General features: G+C 47.8%; 1 protein-coding gene across 5 annotated transcripts in view; it reads right to left on the reverse strand.

The window, feature by feature from the left end:
- Positions 1-22,719, reverse strand: part of PRR5L (proline rich 5 like) — a 284,562-nt gene that overhangs the window by 229,058 nt on the left and 32,785 nt on the right. The window contains exon 1 of one of the 5 annotated variants that reach the window (XM_085643479.1): positions 18,553-18,657. The exons of the other annotated variants lie outside the window; for them this stretch is intronic. The gene's annotated coding sequence lies outside the window, so the exon portion shown is untranslated. Of the gene's footprint in view, positions 1-18,552; positions 18,658-22,719 lie in introns of those variants that run through there. 5 annotated transcript variants of the gene reach the window in all.

Below are 22,719 nucleotides of genomic sequence, written 5' to 3' on the forward strand. Positions count from 1 at the left end.
AGCGGGTCTAGTAGAGAGGTACAATGCCACATTGAAGTTGAAACTAGCGAAGATACAGGCAACAACGGGCCTTCATTGGCCAGATGCTTTACCCCTAGCGTTATCTGTTTGTTCCATCACATATAGTAAGATTGGACTTTCTTCCTACGAAATAGTTTTTGGCAGGCCTATGAATGTGTGGGTCCCCCAAGGCAAAACATGATAAAAGAAATACAGTACCCTGTTTTGAGTGATTACCTGAAATATTTGACTGAAAAGTTGTCTCTCATTTACCAGCAGGTGCATGAAGCTATACAAGAAAAATTGGAGGGTCCGGCTCATGGTCCCCAACCAGGGAAGTTCGGGTTGGTGAAGAACTTTCAACGCTCTAAGAATCTGGAGCTTCGTTGGAAGAACGTCGGACAAGTCTTGCTGGCAACCCGAACTGCTGTCCGTGTCACCAACAGACGCCATTGGATCAATGCTGCACACTGCAAGCAAATCCCAGCAACTGTTCTCCAGCCAGAAGGCAGAAACGATCTGGAAGACATCTTACAGACTCAGAAAAGTGTTGCTCCTCTGAACAAAGACACTTTGTTTCCTTATCAAACTACGCCTTCCGCAACAAGGTACGATTTATGACCAAGGAAGGGAAGGAGCAGCTAGAGATACCGGAGGACCAGTTTCAATTAGTGGAACGGTTCGGCTGTGACACGGTAGGATCACAGAATCGGCTGAACTAGGTTCAGAGGGGATTGTGATACGTGTTCAGTGGTGCCTGGATCTTTCTCCGACCTGTGGTTGTATCGATACCAAGAAGGAGAACTGCAGAAATTGGGATCTAAGTTGCGATGCAATGACAAGACTCTGTGTATGGTGACTCGGATTATATTATTGATACTATCGGCAGCAGTTTTTTGGACAATAGAGAAAGTGATTCCGGCACGAAACTTATTGCCTACTACTACTACAGTCCCCACGGAACTTTATTACTTCACTCTTCCCTATCATGAGAAAAAACATCGGATGGGGCGTGGCTTGGTCAGCAATGAAGTCAGACGTGTAGCTGCAGAGCTCCGTCAATAGCTCCCTTCCCAGCCTGCAATAATCCATTAATACATGAGTTGAGGGGACCACTGCCCGTTGAGGCTTTCCCTGTGTCTGCCTTGCTGCCCTGGTGGGTAAATAAGTGGTTGGCGGTGGTGCAACGCCGAAGCGGGATCCACTGACTACTCAGCTGCCGTGAGCGGCCCCGGGAAATCGGGCACATAGAGGTGCGTGGAGCTGGGGATTGGCTTTGCCCCATAGGCCCCGATCTGCGCTGCAGCCCTGGCCTGCCTCCCCGATCATCCACAGTCGAGAGGTTCCCGGAGTCTGCCTAAAGGACACCGGGAGGGGACGTGATGAGTGTCCCGCCCGGCACTGGACTTCACTCCGCCGATTCCTAGTCATTGCACGTGGAGCGCTGCTGCCGGCGACGGCTTTGCACGCAAGGCCAGGGTCTGACTCCGCCTGCCAGACCTGCTTGGACGAGGTACGGCTACGCCGGTGTGGGGGCCGCGACCGGCTGTGGAGACTTGAAGCTCGCAGGTGAGGCGCTGCTACGGGGCCCCGCGGTGGGGGAGCGGACATCCTGGGATTGGCCTGCCCTCCCCCACGGCCGCTAAGAGAGATACGGTGGAGGAATTGGGCCCTGCGGAGCTCATGAGATCAGTGACTGCTCCGCCCCAGAGCCTGGGCAGATGTATTGAAGGCCCATCATTGTGGCAATACACTGTGGCTGAGGAGTAACACCACCACATATCCGTGCAGAGTCACCGCGCTATCTGCCCACATAGACACCTGTGGCCTGTGCTGCCTGAGCGGAGCATCTGTGGCCTCGGAGAGGTCTGAGTTGCCAATCAGATTGTATTAAACAGAAAGTACGGAGTCATTTCAGGAGCTCTAGGGGCCCCAAATGGTGGATGTCCCATGATTGAACGCCCCGCTTTCAGAAACCTGCCATATTAGATGCCTTGCCCTCAGGATCCATTTTGTACTGATCTGGACAGGCTTCCAGATATATGTCTAGCTATAGACAAGTGCATGGTGGCATAATGTAACTCGCCCCGTCTCCTAAGTTCTGCTTTATGGGATCCTATTACCGGACCTGGCAATGGCGATCCCATCCAGCTGCCTTCATATCACGGCCAAGCTGCATCGCCGCGTGCGGAGCAGTCGGAGCACGCCTGCCCCATTAGGCAAACCTGGCCTTCGCTTGTGGTGGACGGTGGACGGGGATCTCGGACGACGCTCCAAGGGCGACTGAGGAGAGGCACGTCCAGTACATCGCTCGCTCTCTGCTGCCCCATGTCACGAGGGGGCCGTATGAAGACTGGCACCGGAGGTGCGACAGGCCTTTACCCACTGACCCGGGCGCAGGCAGACAAGATGGCGGAGGTGGAGACAATGGACCCTATGTCACATTAGCTGGATGCGGTGTTGGCGGCAGTCGAGAAGCTTGGAGAGACGATGAATCAAATTTGCCCTTCTCTAGAAGGTAAAATTGACAAAGTGACACTTGATCTGACGATTTTGCATGCAGACTATCGGAAACTCGCAGACCGTGCTGCTGCCACTGAAGGGGAAATTGCGGAGGTTTCACTGCGAGTGTCCACGGCCGAGAAGATTATCCGTGATCTGCTCAACCGAGTAGAATTCCTGGAAGATAGAGCAGAGGATGCCGAAGGAAGGGCTCACCACAACAATGTGCGCGTTGTGGACCTTCCGGAGGGCCCGGAAGGGAAGAACGCAGTAACCTACACGGAAGATTGGATCCGTTTGTTGCTGCCAGGTGAAGCCCTGTTCCCACAATTCGTTGTTGAAAGAGCACACAGGGTGCCTGCCGAACCCCCACCTCTGGGCTCGAACCCAAGGCCGTTCTTAATCCGTTTATTAAACTACAGGGATGCTATTCTTCAAGAGACTAGAAAATTGCAGGACATACATGTGGACAATCATAAAGTAATGATCTTCCCGGACTACACTTTTCAAGTCCAGAAACAGAGCCACTCTTATTTAGCGGTGAAGAGACGCCTGCGGCAATGTGATTTTAAATACTCGTGGTTTCCCGCAAAGCTGAGGGTCGTCGCGAATGGAAAAACCCATTTCTTCGCCACACCGGAAGGCGCAGAGGAATGGCTGGACTCCTTCATTCCATCGCAAAATGGTCACAGAGAGAAACCGCCAGAGACTACTCTACGGCGCCGCAGAAGGAAACGGAGAAACTTGCAATCCTCCCCCCATCAGGCATCTGGTCTGACCCCAGAGTTGATAATGAGCGGACAGTTTGAGGCCGTGCAGGCCGTGGTGAACATCAGTGGATCTCCGGAGGGGAATTCCGACTCGGACTTCGATTATCGGGGGCCACGCAGCGACAAGGAACTCTCAAACACTTTCCCCTGTCTCCCAAGGCTTCTGTGAACTGCCACATGTCACTCCGCAGACCTCCGATAACATTGCTTGATTTTGTGCACATGTATCTCTCATGTTTCTATTCCTCCACATTCTGAGCGACGCATGGACCCTTTGGGCACACAAGTATAGCAGACTCAGTATGCTGTTACCACATTGTAATGATTAAGTCTGGTATTTCTGCACTGGTCAATATTGCGGGCGGGTTCTGGGATTATTGGTGCGCTCTTTCTGTCAGTTTTGCAATGTATGGGAATTTTATGTATAATAAGCAGGCAGCGGTCCCGACCAAAATGAGGTCTGGCTGAGGACAGGCTCAGCTACATATGACGGTTCCTTCCTTTATCAGCTTTGGTTCTTAGGTTGCTGTACACAATAGCCTCCCCCCGACGTTAGCTGTGTGCAGCTCATGTTTTAGCAATTGCCTGTTGCAAAATTGCTCTCATGGTATTTTTGGTTTTAAGTTGTTTTTTTGTTTTTTCCGCCATCATTTTTAGACAAGGGTATGATTATGGTATAGTAAGGCTGCGCAGTGAGGCACACACTAGAATGGTCTCTATACACTTATTGCCACCTTCTCCCGGCATTCGGCTGGACAGGCCTAGATGCCCCCTTGGCACTCACTGGTCATGGCACCTGTTAAAATAGGCACATGGAACGTTTGTGGCATCCACAGCCCGGAACGTCGCTTTCTCATATATTCCTACCTAAAATGCCATCACATACAAATAGCGCTCCTTCAGGAGACACATTTAGCTCAAACAGAAGTTGCACGACTAAGTAGACGTTGGAGAGGGCAGCTGTATGCGACAGGCTATTCTGCATAAGCACGGGGAGTCCTAGTAGGGGTGAGACTGGGTACTCCATTTAAAGTGGAGGATGCATTGGTGGACGAGGAGGGTAGATATGTTATAGTTAAAGGGGTACCTGATGGAAAGCCGGTAGTATTGGCATCACTCTATGCGCCCCACACTGAGCAGGCAGCCTTCTTAGATCTTTTATAGAGGAAATTGACCACATGGCTTGATCTCCCTATGATCCTGGGTGGAGACTATAACTGTGTACTGGACGTCTCCCTGGACCGGTCCTTCCCTCCATTGCCAAGCACCGCCACACACGCAGCCACAAAGGCGTTGGGGCACTGGGCACTACAGTGGCGCTTCTCCGATGCATGGCGATACAGAAACCCACTAGACAGGGTGTATTCTTACTACTCCAAGGCCCATAGACTACATGTGCGTTTGGACCGCTTCATGGTCTCAAACGACCTCCCACAGTGTATTTCAGACTCCACCTACATGGGGCGTACACACTCTGATCATAATCCGCATATCATGGGGTTACAATGGGAGGATGAGTCACCACCAATCCCAATTTGGCGCCTTCGGCCGGATGTCCTCCTGGATGCGCCCTTTCGGGAGTTATTAGCTACCACTGTGGCACAATATTTCGAGGACAATGCAGGAACAGCCATGTCACCATTAGTGGAATGGGACGCTCCTTATGGTGGTTGTTAGAGGACATTGTCTGGGGTCGCAGGCCAGTATGCGTAAACAGCTGGAGAAGGAACTCACTACTTTAGAGCGCAGGATAACCGCCACGGTGTAGGCAGATATAGATGACACTCTGGGACAGGTGGGTTGCCTCCGGGAGGAACATGCGCCACTGTTGGAGCGATTGAGATGTCTTAACTACGCTACACATTCGGTAAGGACCCATAATATGGGCGATAAAGCAGGCAAACTGCTCTCAAGGCTCATCCGTCAGAACGAGACGTCGGTGCCCATAGCATCGGTGAGGAAATAGACTGGGGAAACTGCGTATACACAGCGGGACATGCACGGAACCTACATGTCACTATTATCGGGATCTGTACAAGTCATGCGTACCAGTCACACCTCTAGAGATACAGACATACATAGACGGTCTAGATCTGATGCGGCTCACGCGCCCACAAAGCGAAGAACTAAACACCCCTCTCCTCTCAGAGGAGATTCGAGATAGTATTTTCTCCCTATCTAACGGGAAGTCGCCAGGACCAGACAACCTACCAGCTGAATTTTATAAGGCTAACGCACACATTTTGCTACCACAACTGCTAAAAGTATACAAAATAGCGTTAGATGATTCTACCCTCACTGCCACGCAGAATGGGGCTCTGTTGGTCTCCCTCCTTAAACCCCATAAGAATCCTGACCTTTTAGGCTCCTATCGCCCATTAGCGCTCCTTAATACAGATTATAAAATGTTTGCATCACTATTAGCTAGGCGCCTCTCGCCTCAACGTTGGTGCACCCCGATCAGAATGGTTTTGTTCCTGCGCGCTGCACTTCCCTTAATATAAGCAGACTGTTTAGAGTGCAACAGTATGCCATGCATGCCTGGCCTCGTTTGGGCTGCCTGGTACTGGAATTGGAGAAGGCATTGGATTCCTTGGAATTGCCTTATCTGGCGGTTGTGTTGGATAAATATGAACTCAGGGAACATTACTTAAATCGGATTTGTTTATTGTACCAGCGGCTCACTGTCCGGGTCCGTACTGGCATGTTAATCTCGGAATGCATTGGAGTGAGACAGGGAACTCGTCAAGGGTGCCCACTATCTCCGCTATTGTTCTGCCTAGCTATGGAGCCTTTGGCAATGTTGCTCTGGAGAGATGGCGAGGAGTGGGGAATACGGTTGGGAGATGGGCTGCATGCTGTTACTCTGTATGCGGACGATTTGTTATTGTATCTTCATGATATCACTACAATCCCGACGTCCATTGCGGATATTCTTAAAATGTTTGAGAAGTCAGGACTCCCGATTAACTGGGCCAAATCAGGGATCTATTCTTTCAGCGCTAACACACCGGAGGTGGATGTATCACTAACCGCCACACCCCTCACATGGTACCATACCACATTCAGATACCTCTGTGTTTTTATATATCGATCACCTGCAGATTTGTTGGGAGGTAATTTAACAAGAGCGGTATCAACCGTACGCGCCCAGATGCAATTCTGGAAGACGCTTTCGTTAAACGTTATGAGCTGCATCACCTTGCTGAAAATGATTGTACTCCCTAAGCTACTATATTATTTTTCAAATATCCCACTCTATGTCCCGCCTAAGACATTTTGAGACCTGGAGCGATTGTTCCGGGACTTGGTGTGGAACAAGGGGAGACCGCATGTTGCTTTGTGGAAATTGTACACTCCTACTAGTCAGGGAGGGCTGTCGGTCCCTAGCATGGAATTGTACTATTTAGCTGCCCAGCTTCAATGGGCAATGAAGTGGTTGAATGGCAAGAGCCTGGAAGACACAGCGACCATGCATCCGCACTGGATCCACTCCCAAATTTGCCATTTGTTCCACCCCATCGCCAAAGCCCCACGGCCACCGCAGTTGCATTTGGTTTTAGCCCATAAATGCTATAAAAGAAGTTTATATCTTACCCGACAGACACTCCCGTACGCCCCAATTTTATCGCTGCTGGGGACACCAAGGGGCAGACTGGGTACCTCGGAGGCAGCTCTAGTGACCTGGCATGCGGCAGAACTCGACACATTGGGCGACTTATATCGAGATGGCGCATTACTAACATTCAAGCAGCTAGTTGATGACAATGACTTACCAGCGGGTCAATTTCTCTTACACGCCTCCCTCCTGAAGGCTCTGTCAACCGCCTGGGGAGATTTGGCAATTGAGCCACCAACACACCGGTTAGTACAATATCTACACATCATGGGAGCGGGGTCACATGTGGTACATTGGTTAGTGGAGGCACTTCTCACACATACACGGAGGCCGATGCAACAGCTTAGACCAAGTTGGGATGTGAATAGGGGCCAGCCTTGGATGGACAAGGAATGGGATGCTATATTAGCGGGCACTAGAAATGTACCAAGGAACTCGAGGTTTAAGCTTATTCAAACATATATTATACAGAGGGCATATCTTTCGCCGGACAAGGTGAATAGATACTTCCACATCGCCACCTCTACTTGCCCACGCTGTCAGCATCCTGATGCAGACCTGCTTCATATGCTGTGGACTTGTGCATCACTTCAGCATTATTGGCAAGAAGTAGTCACGATCCTAGCTTCATGCACAAACACAGTGCTACCGTTGTCATGGGAGGTCTGTCTTCTAGGGCTTTACGCTAGATCCAAAAAAACTAAAGTCACCTCGAAGTTCTGAGATCTGGGCCTCATCACTGCAAAATGTCTCATAACCAAAAAATTGAAAAATACAGTCCCACCAGAGATACTTAGCTGGAAGCGCTCACTCATAATATGGGCACAGGCGGAGAGCGCAGCACTACATAGAGAAGAGACTGCGGGGCTTCGTAAGTTCCCCATTGCGCAGAGCTGGGATACCTTGCTCACTGCCTTACGGACCGACAACTCCATTGCAGTTGACACTGCCCCAACAGTCCCTCAGGGATAAACCCTTTCAGCCCCCCTAGTCACCCAGACATGTCTCAAAGTAAGCAGAGTAAATATATGTCGCTCCCCCCCTTGTCTGCCATGGATAGTCCCATATGCCACACTTGCCCTCAAGGAAAGGGGCCCGCCTTGAGCCCCAAACCAGATGCACTGTCGGATTGCACCAATTTTGGCGAACATTATTTATTTGTATCAACCAATATTGTCCTTATAATCCAACATTATTTACGCCATTTATGTTTTCATCCGCACGTGGAATATTTTGCGATTTCCCAAATTTCTAATGCCCAACATGTGTCGATCCGGACCTCTTTAGTTGAACACGACTGAGGCAATGGTTCATAAAAAGCAGTGTTTTATTCAGAAAATACCCAATGCATTTCGGGCTTCAAGCTCCCTTCGTCGGGGGTCACTGCCATGAACATTAAAAATCAACCATCTGTGTCATTGTTGCAGCAAGAAAAAGGCCCTCAGGCATAAAGACTCTCTTGGTTGACTAGCTATCATGTCCTGGTAGGTGCACTATTTCAACGACTCATTGGGTGCAGGGTTGTGCGAAAATGTACCGACATTGCGCATTTGTCCTTAATCATGCTTAATGGATAGTGTTTGTATTTAATAGATGGCGGAAGCTCTTTTTCTGTTCTCAAGTTTCAGTTTGAAATGTATATTTTTGAAAATTAGACTTATTAGTATTTGCTGACGAGCATTGTCTGCGCTCTATCACCATTCAAACCCTTTCTCCTCATATGCAGTGAATTGACGAATAGACCTGACTGATAAAGATGCACAAATATGTGGTACATACTCGCCTGGTCCCGTTATAACTGCTCAGATAAGAGGTGGTACGAACATGATGCGGATAGCAATGGCACAGAGTTATAAATAATGATATAGATAAGCAGAGGGCAAGGGCACGCAGAGATGCTAGAGCGTGAGCTCATGAACGATATCAATGTTTGTGAAGATGAACGGCATATCAGTGCTGGTTATATATTGTCGCGATGGATAATGCTATTCTGTATATGGGACTTGTATTTCTGTTATGAACATCTAAACATCTTTGTACAAATTTGTGATGATAGACATAATACAAATAAAAATACCAATAAAGAGATTTAAACAAAAAAATGAGCAAAAACATTTGATGTCGTACCTCAATAACACTTTCATCCACATGTTACATCATACTCATAATGCTACAAACACTACCAACTGCTGGGTATGTGGAATTATGCCAGCCCATCAGAAGAAGGGAGGAAAGCCTTTTTTTATTCCCTTGCCATTTTCACATAATGACTCCTGCAGAACCTGGTTCGCACTTTTGTGGGCCTCTGAAATTAGTAATATTACTGTAGCTGATGTAGGAAGACTCAATGCCCAGCTCAATAAGGCCTGTTACCCCGACCTGTAATAATATTAAACCTCCCCCAATTAATGTTCATGAATTGAATCGAGAAATGATGATGCACACTGAAATTTACGAACTTATGAATATTAACATACAAGATTAAATATATATACACACTTTTAAAAATTGATTCAGCATAGGCTGAAAAGGAAGGACTGTTAAAATATAAAATCTGATTCTCTCGTTTTTAGGTCTCGCCTAGGCAGCGCGCAGGCGCTGCTCTAGGAGATTACCTTTTGGAACCAGTCAGCTTTTTCCAAGCACTCGTGTTTGTAGCGGCATCCACCTTGCGGGAGCGAGCAGCGGCGCTCATGGCCCATTTGTTCCAATTAGCGGGCCCATGCATGTGTTTGCTCGCTCCTTCCGCCACAAGCACAAGTGCTTGGAAAGAGCTGACCGGGCCATTCCCATTGGTTGTCTTGAACTCTAGTCCCAGCGCTGCCCAGACGCCACGCGTGCGCAGAGCCGCTGGCCCCACTTACTACAGTTCATCCCGGTGCAGTGCCCTGACACTCGCCTCTGCCCGTTGCTCTTGTTTACTTATTGTATGTCATATACGCCCATGTGCTTCCCAGCTGTCCTCACAAGCCCCAGTCATCCGTTAAACATGTATTTAAAACGCCAAGAAGTGAAGCATGGAATTGTGATTTTCAACAGTTATAATGAGCCGCAACAGTTCAATTAAGAAAGAGTGTTGGAGTGGTAGAGCTTACCCGAGAGTCTGTGAAAGACAGACAAGGTATACTCTGGTGTATGTGAGAGAGATGTGTCACTCTGACATCTGCGCGTACCCATACTGCTCTGTTATATGTTCAGCTTTTTGTATGGCCAGAGGGAGACATGACGTGCTTGCACGTGTATGCACGTGTGGTGTGGCACAGGTACAACCACACTGTGTGAGAGGCCAGATTAACGTATGGGTGGGTCCCTTAGTGTAGTACAGTGTACAAGGCAACGTCTTGTGTTGGGTTTTTTCACTAAGATCTGTGGGAAATGAATTTTCCTAATGAATCTACTACAATCATCTTTGAATGCATTTTCTTGTGCTTTAAGAAAATGCATTCTAAGGTGGTGGTGCCATTTTTTAATACTTTATTATTCGTTTACCATTCCGAGATGACAAACACCCGCCGGAGGGGCCAGGGAGGCAGGGCTGGTGCCCTCAGGATATTAATGGCGGCCGTCATCCGTGAAAATAAGGCATCACTCGAGAGGCTTGGCGCCCTATGTGCCCATCTCCAGGGAGCCCCCCTGTGACCGGTGGGATGCAGCAGCTAGAAGTGCCTGCAGGATCACACCAATTTCACCACTACCCCATCCCCATACACACTCCCTTCTCTCCTCTGCTGCGCAACTTCATTTTCTGACCCTCTCTCCCCACTTTCTCTCTCCTCGGCCTTATCTTCCCATCCCCCATTCTCCCCTCAGTACCAATACATTTTCCTTCCTCTCTCCCCCATCTACCTATGCTCCTTCCCCTGCCCTCCCCCTTGCACACCCGCCACACCTTTTTGTTCCCCACTCCCCTTTCCTGCCTGCTCGCACCTAGCAATACGCAGAGTGTTCTTTGTAATATTTTTAAACTCGCAGCTTCTATGCTGCATGGCTAACCACTTATATGGTCCCAAAGGCGAGACCTATTGGCTATGCCAATGCTTGTTTGATTAAGCTATGCCTCATCCATTTTTCACCCCTGTCCTACTTCCAGCCCAGCTCTATCCTTGAAATTGCAACTGTATAAACAGGAGTAAAGAATCTAGATTGGGGCATTGTAGGCTGTGTATACATGCAGAGTCAGCGCAAAAGAACAGCTGGCGTCTGCACGGGGTTTTTCAGACAGTGGTAAAATCTCAAGTAAAGACAGCGTATCTTGTTGTGCACCTTCAGGACGTGACAATTGCACAAGGCACCAAGGCTGTCGATTCTTACAAGTACCTCATTTGTGTGTTTTTCCAAAGCTCTATTTATCTCTGGGCGTCCCTTGTTTGTGATCTTTTGCTATAAAAACCGATGTAACCATCGTTCAGTGTGCTTCCTCCTTGAGTATCTCTGTGGTGCTTGTCGGATGAGGCCCCATTCATGAATGCTAATAAATGACCTATGATTTGTACTTCGCTCTAAAGTCGATTCCTCCTTACTTGTTTAGAACCCGTGGACGAAGAGGTGACCCTGCACCAGTGGGTTTTCAATAATCCGCTTCCACATTACCACCTCCACACAAGCAGCAGTTAAAGTGGATAGTGGAGATCCACGAGGTTTGGCTCTCTCGTCCCTTCTTTTTAACATCTATATTCAACACCTGATGAAGTAATTGACTAATCAGGATGACGGATCTTTAATTATGCTGATATTTTTCAGATGTTACTAGTGCTTGATGAGCAGATCCTGTCTCAGGATAATTTCCGAGCTATTATGCGATTTATTAGTGGCTAGTTGAGGAATAACCACTTGAAACTTAATGTGGAGAAAACTGAAGTTGTCATCTTAAATGGACAGTCATCCCTTAGTCCAATAAACACTCGCCCACTGAAAGGAGTACAATTCCAGTACCCTACCCAGACAAAAAGCCTAGAGTTTTAGCTGATCAGCATCTTTCGCCGAGATCACTAACTAATGCGGTGTTCAACCTGCAGACAACCAAGAAACTGCACCATTTTTTTTTTAAGTATTGAAGACCATCCCTTCACCAGATGGAGTGCGGCTGGAATATGCGAATAGCAAGTATCTCCACCTTCCGCAGTGTGATATCTCCAGGCTACAGCTGGTCCAGAATGCAGTGGCTAGGCTGGTATTTTAAGGCCGCTTACAGAACGCACATCGCTCTAGAAAAGACTTCACCGGCTACCTGTTAAACGCCGGGTCCAATTTAAAATCTATTATCTTGTCTTTAGGTCTTACATGGGATGGCCCCAGAATTTATAATCAATCGAGTGTCCAAGCACCTCCCTGCCAGAGAGCTTTGCTGTTCTACTAAGAATTTAGTGGTTGGTCCAAGATTTCATAAAATGAACTCTGCGGACCACAGGTTTTGGAAGCGCCACCAATGGAATGGAACGCTCTTCCTTCATCTATTCGGCCTCTTTCTGGATTAACTACCTTTAGCAAAACCTTAAATACCTGGCTCTTTAAGAAAGCATTTAATATTCACTCCCAAGGCTGGCTGTCGCTTAGGACTACAATTATTATACCACTCTACTGTGTTATAGCACTAAGATAACCATCGGGTTAACATCCGCGCTATAATTACAATTAACAATTCAATAGTATACCTTAGAAAACTACAAACATGAGCAAGAACAGTGTCAAACAATATTTGCATTTCAATGTTCTAAACAGGCGTTTAATATATTGCACATAACGGCCCGGGGTCCTATTGAATGCACCAATGCAAGGAGCAAACACTTTCCTGCATTGGCCAGACAGCAATAGGTTCTTGGGCTCAAGATTTGACAAATTAGCCAGCATTATTAAATAGATATTACACCACACGAGTTGTACATAGCACAACACACATCACCCTCCAGATTTGGGGTACTTAGAAATTATTTTTCAAGCTTCAAACACAACAAGGTTACTTTCCCGTATAAATGCAGCAGGTAAGGGAATGTTGGATACATCGAAATAGGATCAGCTTTGCAAGTACTAGAGTATGGAAGGTCTGTGTTTTTCGAAGGATAGACTCCGATCCTAATAGTGGCAGGGGTTGTACTCATTGTAGTGTTACTGTAGAAGGAATGACTAGGCCCAGTAGACAGAAGGTGGTGCTCGGAGTGTGAACTCAAGAAGGATGAAGACCGGGTTATGGTCGAGCAGAAGCTCAAACGCACCTGCTAAAATCCTGGTACGTTCAAAGATCGGTGTGCATTTGAGAGTTTGATATGAGGGTTGTCATTCCACAGATGTTCTCGGCTAATCTGCGTTTTGACACTTTTTTGAATAGATCATTGTAGTGGAAGCTGCAAAGCCCACTCTAGTATTTAAAATAAAATTAAAAAATGGAAAAAAGTAAAAACGCCTTTGGACCCAAGATCACACATTGCTATAGTAGTCCCTGGAACTGAAGTGACCCGTCAGGGATGCAGCCTCGGTTTACATTTCATGTGTTGTGTTTTTGTAGGTATTTAAATGTAACTTTTGACTCTAGTATATTGTAACTGAGCTTCCTTTAAGTGTGTTCACGTTATGGATTGGTGATTGTGACGAGGAAGGCTTGGGAGCTCTGGAGCGGAGGTGGAGGCCAGTGTGCACTCCTCACAGTGCCGGTCACTAGTGCTTGGGCGCTCTGGAGCGGAGGCGGAGGCCAGTGTGCACTCCTCACAGTGCCGGTCACTAGTGCTTGGGAGCTCTGGAGCGGAGGTCAGTGTGCACTCCTCACAGTGTCTGTCACTAGTGCTTGGGAGATCTGGAGCGGAGGCCAGTGTGCACTCCTCGCAGTGCCGGTCACTAGTGCTTGGGAGCTCTGGAGCGGAGGCGGAGGCCAGTGTGCACTCCTCACAGTGCCTGTCAGTGCTTCATAAAGGGTTTCAGGTTCCATGCACATCCAATCCTTGCCATCTCTGCAGAGAGCACAGGGCACCAGTTATGTATGCTAATTGAGGAGAACAAGTGTGAAGGAGGTAGACAGCTATCAAAATACCAGCGGTGCCAAAGGAAAAGACAATACCAGGCTTACAACATGTGAGAGGGTGGATCATGGGTGAGCTAAGAAGTGCATGCAGAAGGACAGAGTGAAAAGACAGTAGGAAGAGGTAGGAGATGACTGGTAGGTGAAGATTTCAGAACGATGTGGGGAGAAAAAGACCAAGTGCGTCTTCCAGGATGAGAGACTGCAGATGAAAGTTGTATGAAGAGGAAAACGGAAGTGACAAAGGCAGTCCGATGAGGCCTCCCCCTTGCACGGACCTCGGTAATGTTTAATTCAGCCTCTTGTTTCCAGAATTGAAACATTGTTAGCTGCACTGGTCAAACCAATAGGGTTGGCTTATTGGAAGTGTATGTCTGGATGCAACAACAGCAAAACTCAGAATCACCTGAATACTGACACTGGTCAGGTGCAGCGTCAAGCGCGTGTTGCAAGTTAATTAAACGGGCCACGCCTCTTTGAAAGGACTCCTATTACGCTTCTTTTGCCATGACAGCTTTAGGTTCCCCTCTGCCTTTTTTAGGTCTCGCCTGAGCCAGCGCTTTAGCGCTGCTCTGGCGAGACTTATAGTAAGCGAGTTTTGGAAGTGCAAACGAGTGCTTTCAGGCCTCCAAATACAGTGCATGTGCGCCGGGCGCGCGCACCATTTGGCAGCCTGAAAGCACTCGTTTTCTTTCACTTTCGCGGCCGCACGGCCACTTTGATGTTTGATCGCGATCACTTTCACATTCGCGGCCGCACGGCCGCCACCCTTCCTCCCTCCATGAATGCCTCTCCTTTACTCATTGAGTCTTAATATTCAGTTGTAGTCTTGTTGCAGAGTGAATTTTATATACCTTTTTCCTTCCAGCAAGGAACCAATTTCGACAACGCCCGTAGATTACTACACAAATAGTTTAGCTGCTTCTAGACTTGCTGTGCTCATACACGTTTTAAAGTAACTAGAAAATGTACATGCTGCTGAGTAAATCGCATTTATATCTATGTCTGCAAAGCAAGGCGGCGGGTGTTTTTGAGACATTATTTGAGGCTATATTGAAAAGAAGCTCCCAACCCCCCTCCCCCAAACGTATTGACCAAGCTACGCGCCAGACATTACGCACACTGTTTTCATCACTTAGGTTGCTGCTCGAGTTACCGAGTTCAGATCCGTGCTTGGTGAACGCATAACCGTGCACAAGGTGACTTTTGTCTGCAGGATTTATAATCCACCACAGTGTGTTCGTGTTTATGCAGTTTTCTTTCAATCATTGTCGTTTTCTTCTTTTATCTCCTCTATTTTCGTATTAATGTCTCGTGTTCACCCCTTTCCTCTCGCGGTATAATTGTCTGTTCTTATCCAGCTCTCTTCCATCTTTAGTTCTACGTTCTATTTCTTTTCATCTCCCATTGTTTGTGCGCTTTGTACGTTTTTTTGCTTCATATTTTGTGAGTTCTGTTTCTCTTTTTTTGTTCCCCCTTTCTAACTTAGACTGTTTCAGCCATGCGAACCAGAACTCGATGGAAACCATCTGTGACATCCTGGAATGCGCTCCCCCGCCCCCAAGCGCACGCGCCACGCTCCGCCGGTCTTGTCTTTTTTTGTCGTTTGTTTAAAAAACTTTAAGCGCGAGGCGCGTGTGCGGCTAATGCTTGTTTTCCTGTGTATCAATGCCCAACTACTTGCAATCCCCTTTCTCATGCATTACCTACAGCGACATCATCGCCTTGCCTCCCCGGCACATTTTCTGTTGTCTACCCAGCTATCTGATTTAAATTCAAGATGCCGTAGTTGTTTTTGAGAGACTCGTGCAACCTCCAGACCCTCTCGTAGAGGACAAACACCCTTATCTTTGCCTAATGCTGAGCTGACAAGATGACAGAACAATCACTTCTGACGCCATTCCCCTTTGGGTGGGTTTAGTCATACAATGAGTCAGTCAGATAAAATCTTATTTTCCTGATTAAACAGTTTTTTCAAGCAGCACACACCAAATTGCATGAAATGTTCTACCTCTCTGTCTTTCTGAGTCTCTCACTTTCACTTTCTCTATGTCCATCTCTCTAGCTGACTCTCTTTCTCTTTCGGTTTCACCCCTTTCCCTCTGTGTCTCCCTCTTTCTCCCTCCCTGTCTCTTTCATCTATTTCTCTCTTTGCTCTACTCTATTTCTGTCTTTCTCTTCCCATTCCCTTGAGCCTCGCTCTCTCTCTTGCACTCTCCCTGTTCCCATCTCTTTATCTCTCTTTCTACTACTCTGCCTTCCTCTCTGTCTCTTTCTTATTTCTCCCTCTGTTTCTTTTCACCTCTCTATATATATATATATATATAGTTCTCTCGATATGTATAATATCTATCTCAGTCTTTCTCTGTCTCTATATCGCTGAACCTATTTCTCTCTCGCTCCCTCTGTCTGCCTCTTACTCTGTGTCTCTGAGTTTCCCTGTGCCCCTCCTTCCTTTCTCTTAATATATTTTCTCTCTCTCTCTCTATGTCATTCTCTGTTTGTTTTCCTCTCCTCCTCTCCCCTTTTCTCTGACAATTTCTTAGTTTCTCTTTCTCACCGAGTCTCTCTGGGTCTCCTTTTGTCGCTGTGTTTTTCTCACACTCTCTCTTTCTCCCTGTCTTCATTTTTGGCATTCTGCTACTTAAGCCGACTCCTGCCTGCATCTCTCACACCAAACAGGGTTTCTCTCTTGTGGGCATTTGCCAGTGGGACTGAAGAGAGTTTTTAAGTGATCTCTGGTCCGCCAGCCATTCAGACGATACCGCGGTATTGTCAGAGAGGTGAGAATCGGGCCTCTGGCTGAGTTCAAAGTTCCGCGGTAATCTGAGCTGCGCGTTTCATCTAATTAGACCAGGCATTCTTCTCTGCCTGGGGCTGCAGGGTTCCCATTTCATGGAGCAAACTGATTCTTGCATGTGCCACCAGAGTCAAATCTACGCGAGTAAGTCAATAAATGTAGTACAACCCGCACGTATACGTTTGATGAACGCTCGTCTGCTGTTGACATATGATGTACGCTATGGGGTGGGTGGAAAATGATTAAGAACCAACCCCTCTAGAGGGACCATTTGAACCCACTCTTTCCCAAGGCTTCAACTGGCAAATGCCTAGTTCCTTTAATGTGTGCTGTAGAGTCTGCTGCACACCGTGCTACTTACTGTCAGTAGTGAACTGTGGTAGTCCTGATTTTATATTCACAGAGCTTTTGTGCACCGTAAAGTAGGATTGGCGGGAATACCAACATGAAAGCAATACCACAAACAATGTATTTAACTTTGCTGAACCGCACAACGAGCAATGCACCCCAACAGGCTGTTAAAACTAACAGTGTTGTAGCAAGGAAGCCATTGGCCTTCATTTAAGCAAATCAACTGTGACTGTTTACCGATAATATGGTATAAAAAAAGGCAGGCATGATTTGGGGCAGTCTTATACCTCAGGACCCAGGTACCACTGCTGCACTATTGATAGCTAAACCTGTGAACAGAAGTAAACACGTTCTGTGGCACACCTGTTCGTTGTGGACTAGTTTGGAATACACAGTGATCCTCATGTTGTGTGTTATGTACAAAGTCCACGAGTAGGGCTATACATAGCAGACACAGCACTTTAGAAGTGAGAACGAGAAAGCATGCAAAGCGTGCCCTCTTACAGACAGTGGAAGAGGTGAAGTTTTTAGCAACGAAAAGCTGAATGGGTTTCTGAACTCAGCTTTTCAGGTGGGTGTGTAACTTTTAGCATGGTTGTTTCAGATAAATTGTTGCGAACCGCACCGAAGATCTGTATGTGGGGGACAGAAAACATGGTCAACTTTCAATAATGTAAAGAGGGGCAGCGGCCCCACTACGTTTACATATACACCAGAAGATGAGTCTGCAGCCTGCACCTTCGAGGTGGCTGCTCACAGTGACTTCAAACATGCGCACCACAGCCTAAGACTCCCCCTCTAACAAGCATTTGCAATGCAATAGGTCTCGCAGTTATACAAGTTTGAGATATTGGCATTATAAATGACAGTGCCTTTTATTTATGTTTAAAAAAAAAAAAAAACTTAAATAAAAAGCATTGTCATTTACAATGCCAATAGCTCAAACTCCTATAAATGCGAGACCTATTGCATTTGCAATGCAATAGGTCTCGCATTTGCAAAAGTGTAAGCTATTGGCATTGTTCATGACAATGCCTTTATCTATTTTATTAAAAAAACACATAAATAAATGCCATTATCATTTACAATGCCAATAGCTAGTGTTGCATTATTATTAGCAATACCAACTGCTCACACTTTTATAATGCGAGACCTATTGCATTGCAAATGCTTGTTATCCCATGTAAAGCACCGATTTTACTAATTAAAAGTTTCTGGCAAACGCCATTTATAATGAATGCATTTTTACTGCCTTAATCTTGGCTGTAATCTGGGACCTGGCTCTTTAAAATCCCTGAATATCTTTGTAAATTGGTGAGTAGTCCATAGAACTAAATGAAAGTTACCAAAAAGAATCTTTGCACGCCCCAAACAAGTAAAGCAGAAGACACAATTGTGGGGCAGCTAGTAAGCGGTGGGAAAGGTGTCTCTGGATCTCTTGAGTCTATCACAAGGAGGTAGGAGTGGCGCTGCCGCTAGGCGGCGCCCTAAATTGCTGCCTTACCTTGTGTTTGGCAAACGCTGCCCCTGCTCTATAGCCCCTCTGTCCTCCTCTTACAAGAAAGAATGTGTGACTGCCGAAGGGCTCGGAGTATCACCCCTTCTGAACATTCACCCCGAATCCTCGGCGCTCCCTCTTCTGAATGGAACTGCGCATCTCATCCAGGGAGCAGGACGTGGGGGGATGGGGGGGGGGGGGGGGGGAAGAGTGCCTCCTCCCCTCAGCGAAGATGGGGTGATCGCTGTACGTGCTGCCCACGTGGACCGCCGAGGACCCTGGGTGACCCTGCCTGGAGGAGGAGGACCCCTGGCTGACCCCTCCATAGTGACAAAGAGCTTCTGCCAGGCCGACCAGGAGCACAGGAATGCAAAACAGCAGTAGACGACGGCTGAGGCACAAACACACAAGAGGGGGCAACTCATGCCAGGGGGGCGAGCGCTCATTCCCCACACCGCTCACACACAAGAGGCGCAACTCATGCCAGGGGTGCGGGGGTTCCTTCCTTGTGTGTACAAGAGGGGCCAACTCATGCCATGGGGGCGGGGGTTCGCCCCCCCCCCGATCACACACAAGAGGAGCCAACTCATGCCATGGGGGCGGGGGTTCACCCCCCCCCCCCACCCCGATCACACACAAGAGGAGCCAACTCATGCCTGGGGGCGAGGGTTCACCCCCACCCCGATCACACACAAGAGGGGCCAACTCATGCCAGGCGGGCGGGGATTCCTCCCCCCCTCACACACACAAGAGGTGCAACTCATGCCAGGGGTGCGGGGGTTCCTTCCTTGTGTGTAAAGAGGGGCCAACTCATGCCATGGGGGCGGGGGTTCCCCCCCCCCCCCCCTCCGCTCTCACACACGAGGCGCAACTCATGTCAGGGGGGCGTGGGTTCCTTCCAAGACCCTCTCACACACAAGAGGGGGCCACTCATGCCGGGGGCGGGGTTCCTCCCTCCCCCCCTGACACACACAAGAGGCGCAACTCATGCCAGGGGGGCGGGGGTTCACCCCCACCCCGATCAAACACAAGAGGAGCCAACTCATGCCAGAGTGGCGGGGGTTCCTTCCAAGACCCCCTCACACACAAGAGGGGCCCACTCATGCCGGGGGGCGGGGTTCCCCCCTTCCCGTTCCAAACTCAGCTTTTCACGCAGGAAGACATTAGCATTTTGAAGCATTGTGGCCTTGGCTATCCAGTGAGATCGCCTCAGTGGGCCGCGGCCCCAGTAGCAGCCCAGACATGAGGCGTGCCAAGTAGGGTTTTCAGCCCTCAAAGTTTTACGAAGTTAACGTTTTTCATCCTTCACGAAGTTTCCCGGTTTTAATTCGGATATTTTTCAGTATTTTGTGAGATAAGTTTACTCTAATCAAACCCAGTGAAGCAGACAAATGCTTGCAGCTCTCTACAAATGTACATTTTCTGAACACTATAGCACTGGGTAAGAACACCAACCGTTTGCTGCAAACACAACATAAAAGGTAATAAGAACACAGATACACGAGTTGAAAAAGGTCATGATTCTTCACACTAAAGAAGATCCCTGAATATCTTTGTAAGTTGTGGAGTGGTGCATAGAACTTTGTGAAAATTACCAAAAATAATCTTTGCACACCCAAAGTAAAGCAGAAGGGCACAATTGTGGGGCAGCTAGTAAGCGGTGGGAAAGGTATCTCTGGAATTCTTGGGTCTATCACAAGGAGGCAGGAGTGGAAGTAAAAAGGAGAAGTGATGAAAGGCCAGGGGAAGGGAAGGACATTTGCTTGCTACTTATTAGTTAGAATTTGCGAGCTTCATTTAATCTTCCTTGTGTTTGCCCCTGCACTGGAGCATGGACCAATTACTTGTGTCCTTGCGCTGCTCCATTTTCATGCGCTACTCTTTACTTTTTTTTGTTTAAGCACTCTATGAGTGTGTGTTTCACCAGCTGTCTTCCACCCTTTATCTAGCCTGCTCATGTTGCGCTATCGCTGCACAGTGCTTTCCCCTTGCCATAGTCTACGATGCCCTTGTATGCTTAAATCACGGCAATGCTGCCTTTTCACTCATGTGCTTCTCCCCAGTTCCTTTTCGTGCTCTCGTGTGCATTTTTCTCAACCCACGTTCCTCTCTTTCACCCTTTGCTTCTCCCTGCTCTCATTGTTCCTCACCAGGACTTCTCTGGTGCTTCCCTCCCACATGGGCGCCTCATGTTGCTTCGCTCATCCTCTCCTAATGCTACCCCCCTTTCTCGGGGGTGCACCCCTCACCCCCAGATCGGCATCCAAAAAGAAAAAAGCCCTTGCGTCTATTTGTAAGTATGCTCATGCTTTTACAAAAATGATGCGGCCAGCAGTGTATGGATTTTTCCTTTCTATTTTGAAAGTAATGCTGCACAACATTGGGATGTGCTGTACAGCATAGCCAGAATCAATGGAAAAGCCAATACGGCCCATGTTGTTCGTACATACACATGTAGTAGACATTAAAAGCATAAAGGTGATAAAGTGATTATAAAATATAATGTAGAAATGTCTAAACCACATCTACCGTTGGGGAGATGAGAGCAGTAGAATACTGCACCACCTGTGCTCCACCATAGCTGCACGGCCACCTGTGTGTTCTTTGGATGACAACCAAGGGGATGACATTCGCATTGGCCCTCGGATAGCCTCAAAATGTGCAACTTACTATGCTCAACTATACTCCCGGACGGAAAGGCCAACAGAACCAGATCTGTCTGCCTTTATAGCTGATCTACTCTCTCATTGCCTGACCGCCGAGAAGAGGATCTCCTTGGAAGGTAACTTCACACTAGACGAACTAAGGGAAGCACTGACTCAACTTCAGACAGGGAAAACTCCAGGCTCCAATTGGTATCCAGTGGAATTCTACAAAGCCTACTGGTCTTGTTTGGGCCAGGTATTGATGGATACTTTTGGACTGCTCTCCAGGGCGCTCACCCGGATCTCCGACTGTCAGACATAGTGGTCATCCCCAAATCAGGCCAACCCACGGCCAGAATTCAACCCACTGGAGACCCAGGTTCAGTTAAACCCACCTATCCAACATAACCTGTCCTTCTACAAATCATTAGTCACAAATACCCCGGTCACATACCACTTACTGCGGGAGGCATGGACACGCAACTTAGAACATGTAGACGACTGTCGGGAAGCCCAGAGTTCCCCCAGAGAATCAGCGATCCCCACCCACCACAGACTCATTCAATCTATATCTCTTAATCGGACGAAACTTACCTGGACATAGGGGTGGCGAACGGGAGCAATCACCGCTCCACTTTGCCTACGTTGCTCCAAAGGACCCGGGGACTTCTTTCTTACACACAAATTGGGAATTGCCAAGTCTTGGCCCTGTACTGGGAGGACATGACAGCTTGTCTCAGGGTAGTCTTGGGATGTTCACTTCCCCAGGATCCGTAAATCATCCTCCGGCACATCACGGACACCGTAGAGGGCAACTGTTACAAAAGAGCTCTGTTATGGCAGGGAGTGGTATTAGCCAAACAAGACATTGCTAAACACTGGACAACCATCGAAGCCCCATCTCTGGAAGAGCGGAGGGCGGCATCAGAGGAATGTATGGCTCAAGAGAGAACGGTCTACGCAGCTAGAGGTTGTCCAAAGAAACACAAGATATGGGGAGATTGAGCCCGATACAGGGGAATCTCACTTGATGCAATGTCAGGTCTTAACCTACAGTACATTATACGCTGGTTCATGGAGCCTGGAAGACGACTCAAAACGCGAACATTGGAGGACGGCAGGGAATCAGGGGGTCATATGCACTAGAGGGACAGTAATAGGTGTAGCGAGCTATTAATGGACCTCAGTTCGCTTTTTTAGCTAAGGTGGCGTCTTAGACAGGGAAGGGATGTTACTGTGTTGAATGCTATGGACAGCATGTTGTTTATATGTGGAGATAAACAAAAAAAAAATCAATAACATTTGTTATAAAAAAAAAATTTGCCCTGCAGTTTCAAGAACAGGATCCAGACTAAGGCACGCAAAATGGATTCAGCAATATAATGCCACCCGCACAGAAGCCCTGGTGCAGAATGAAAGGAGCTGTACTTTTTATTCATAAGATTAGCCACGTTAGCTGGCAGATAGCGCACTTTCCATTTTTGCTGAAAAAAAATACATAATTTGATAAGATCAAGAGAATGTACAA

Source organism: Triturus cristatus, chromosome 3_1 (assembly GCF_964204655.1).
Source record: "Triturus cristatus chromosome 3_1, aTriCri1.1, whole genome shotgun sequence".
In the NCBI taxonomy this organism is placed as follows: domain Eukaryota; kingdom Metazoa; phylum Chordata; class Amphibia; order Caudata; family Salamandridae; genus Triturus; species Triturus cristatus.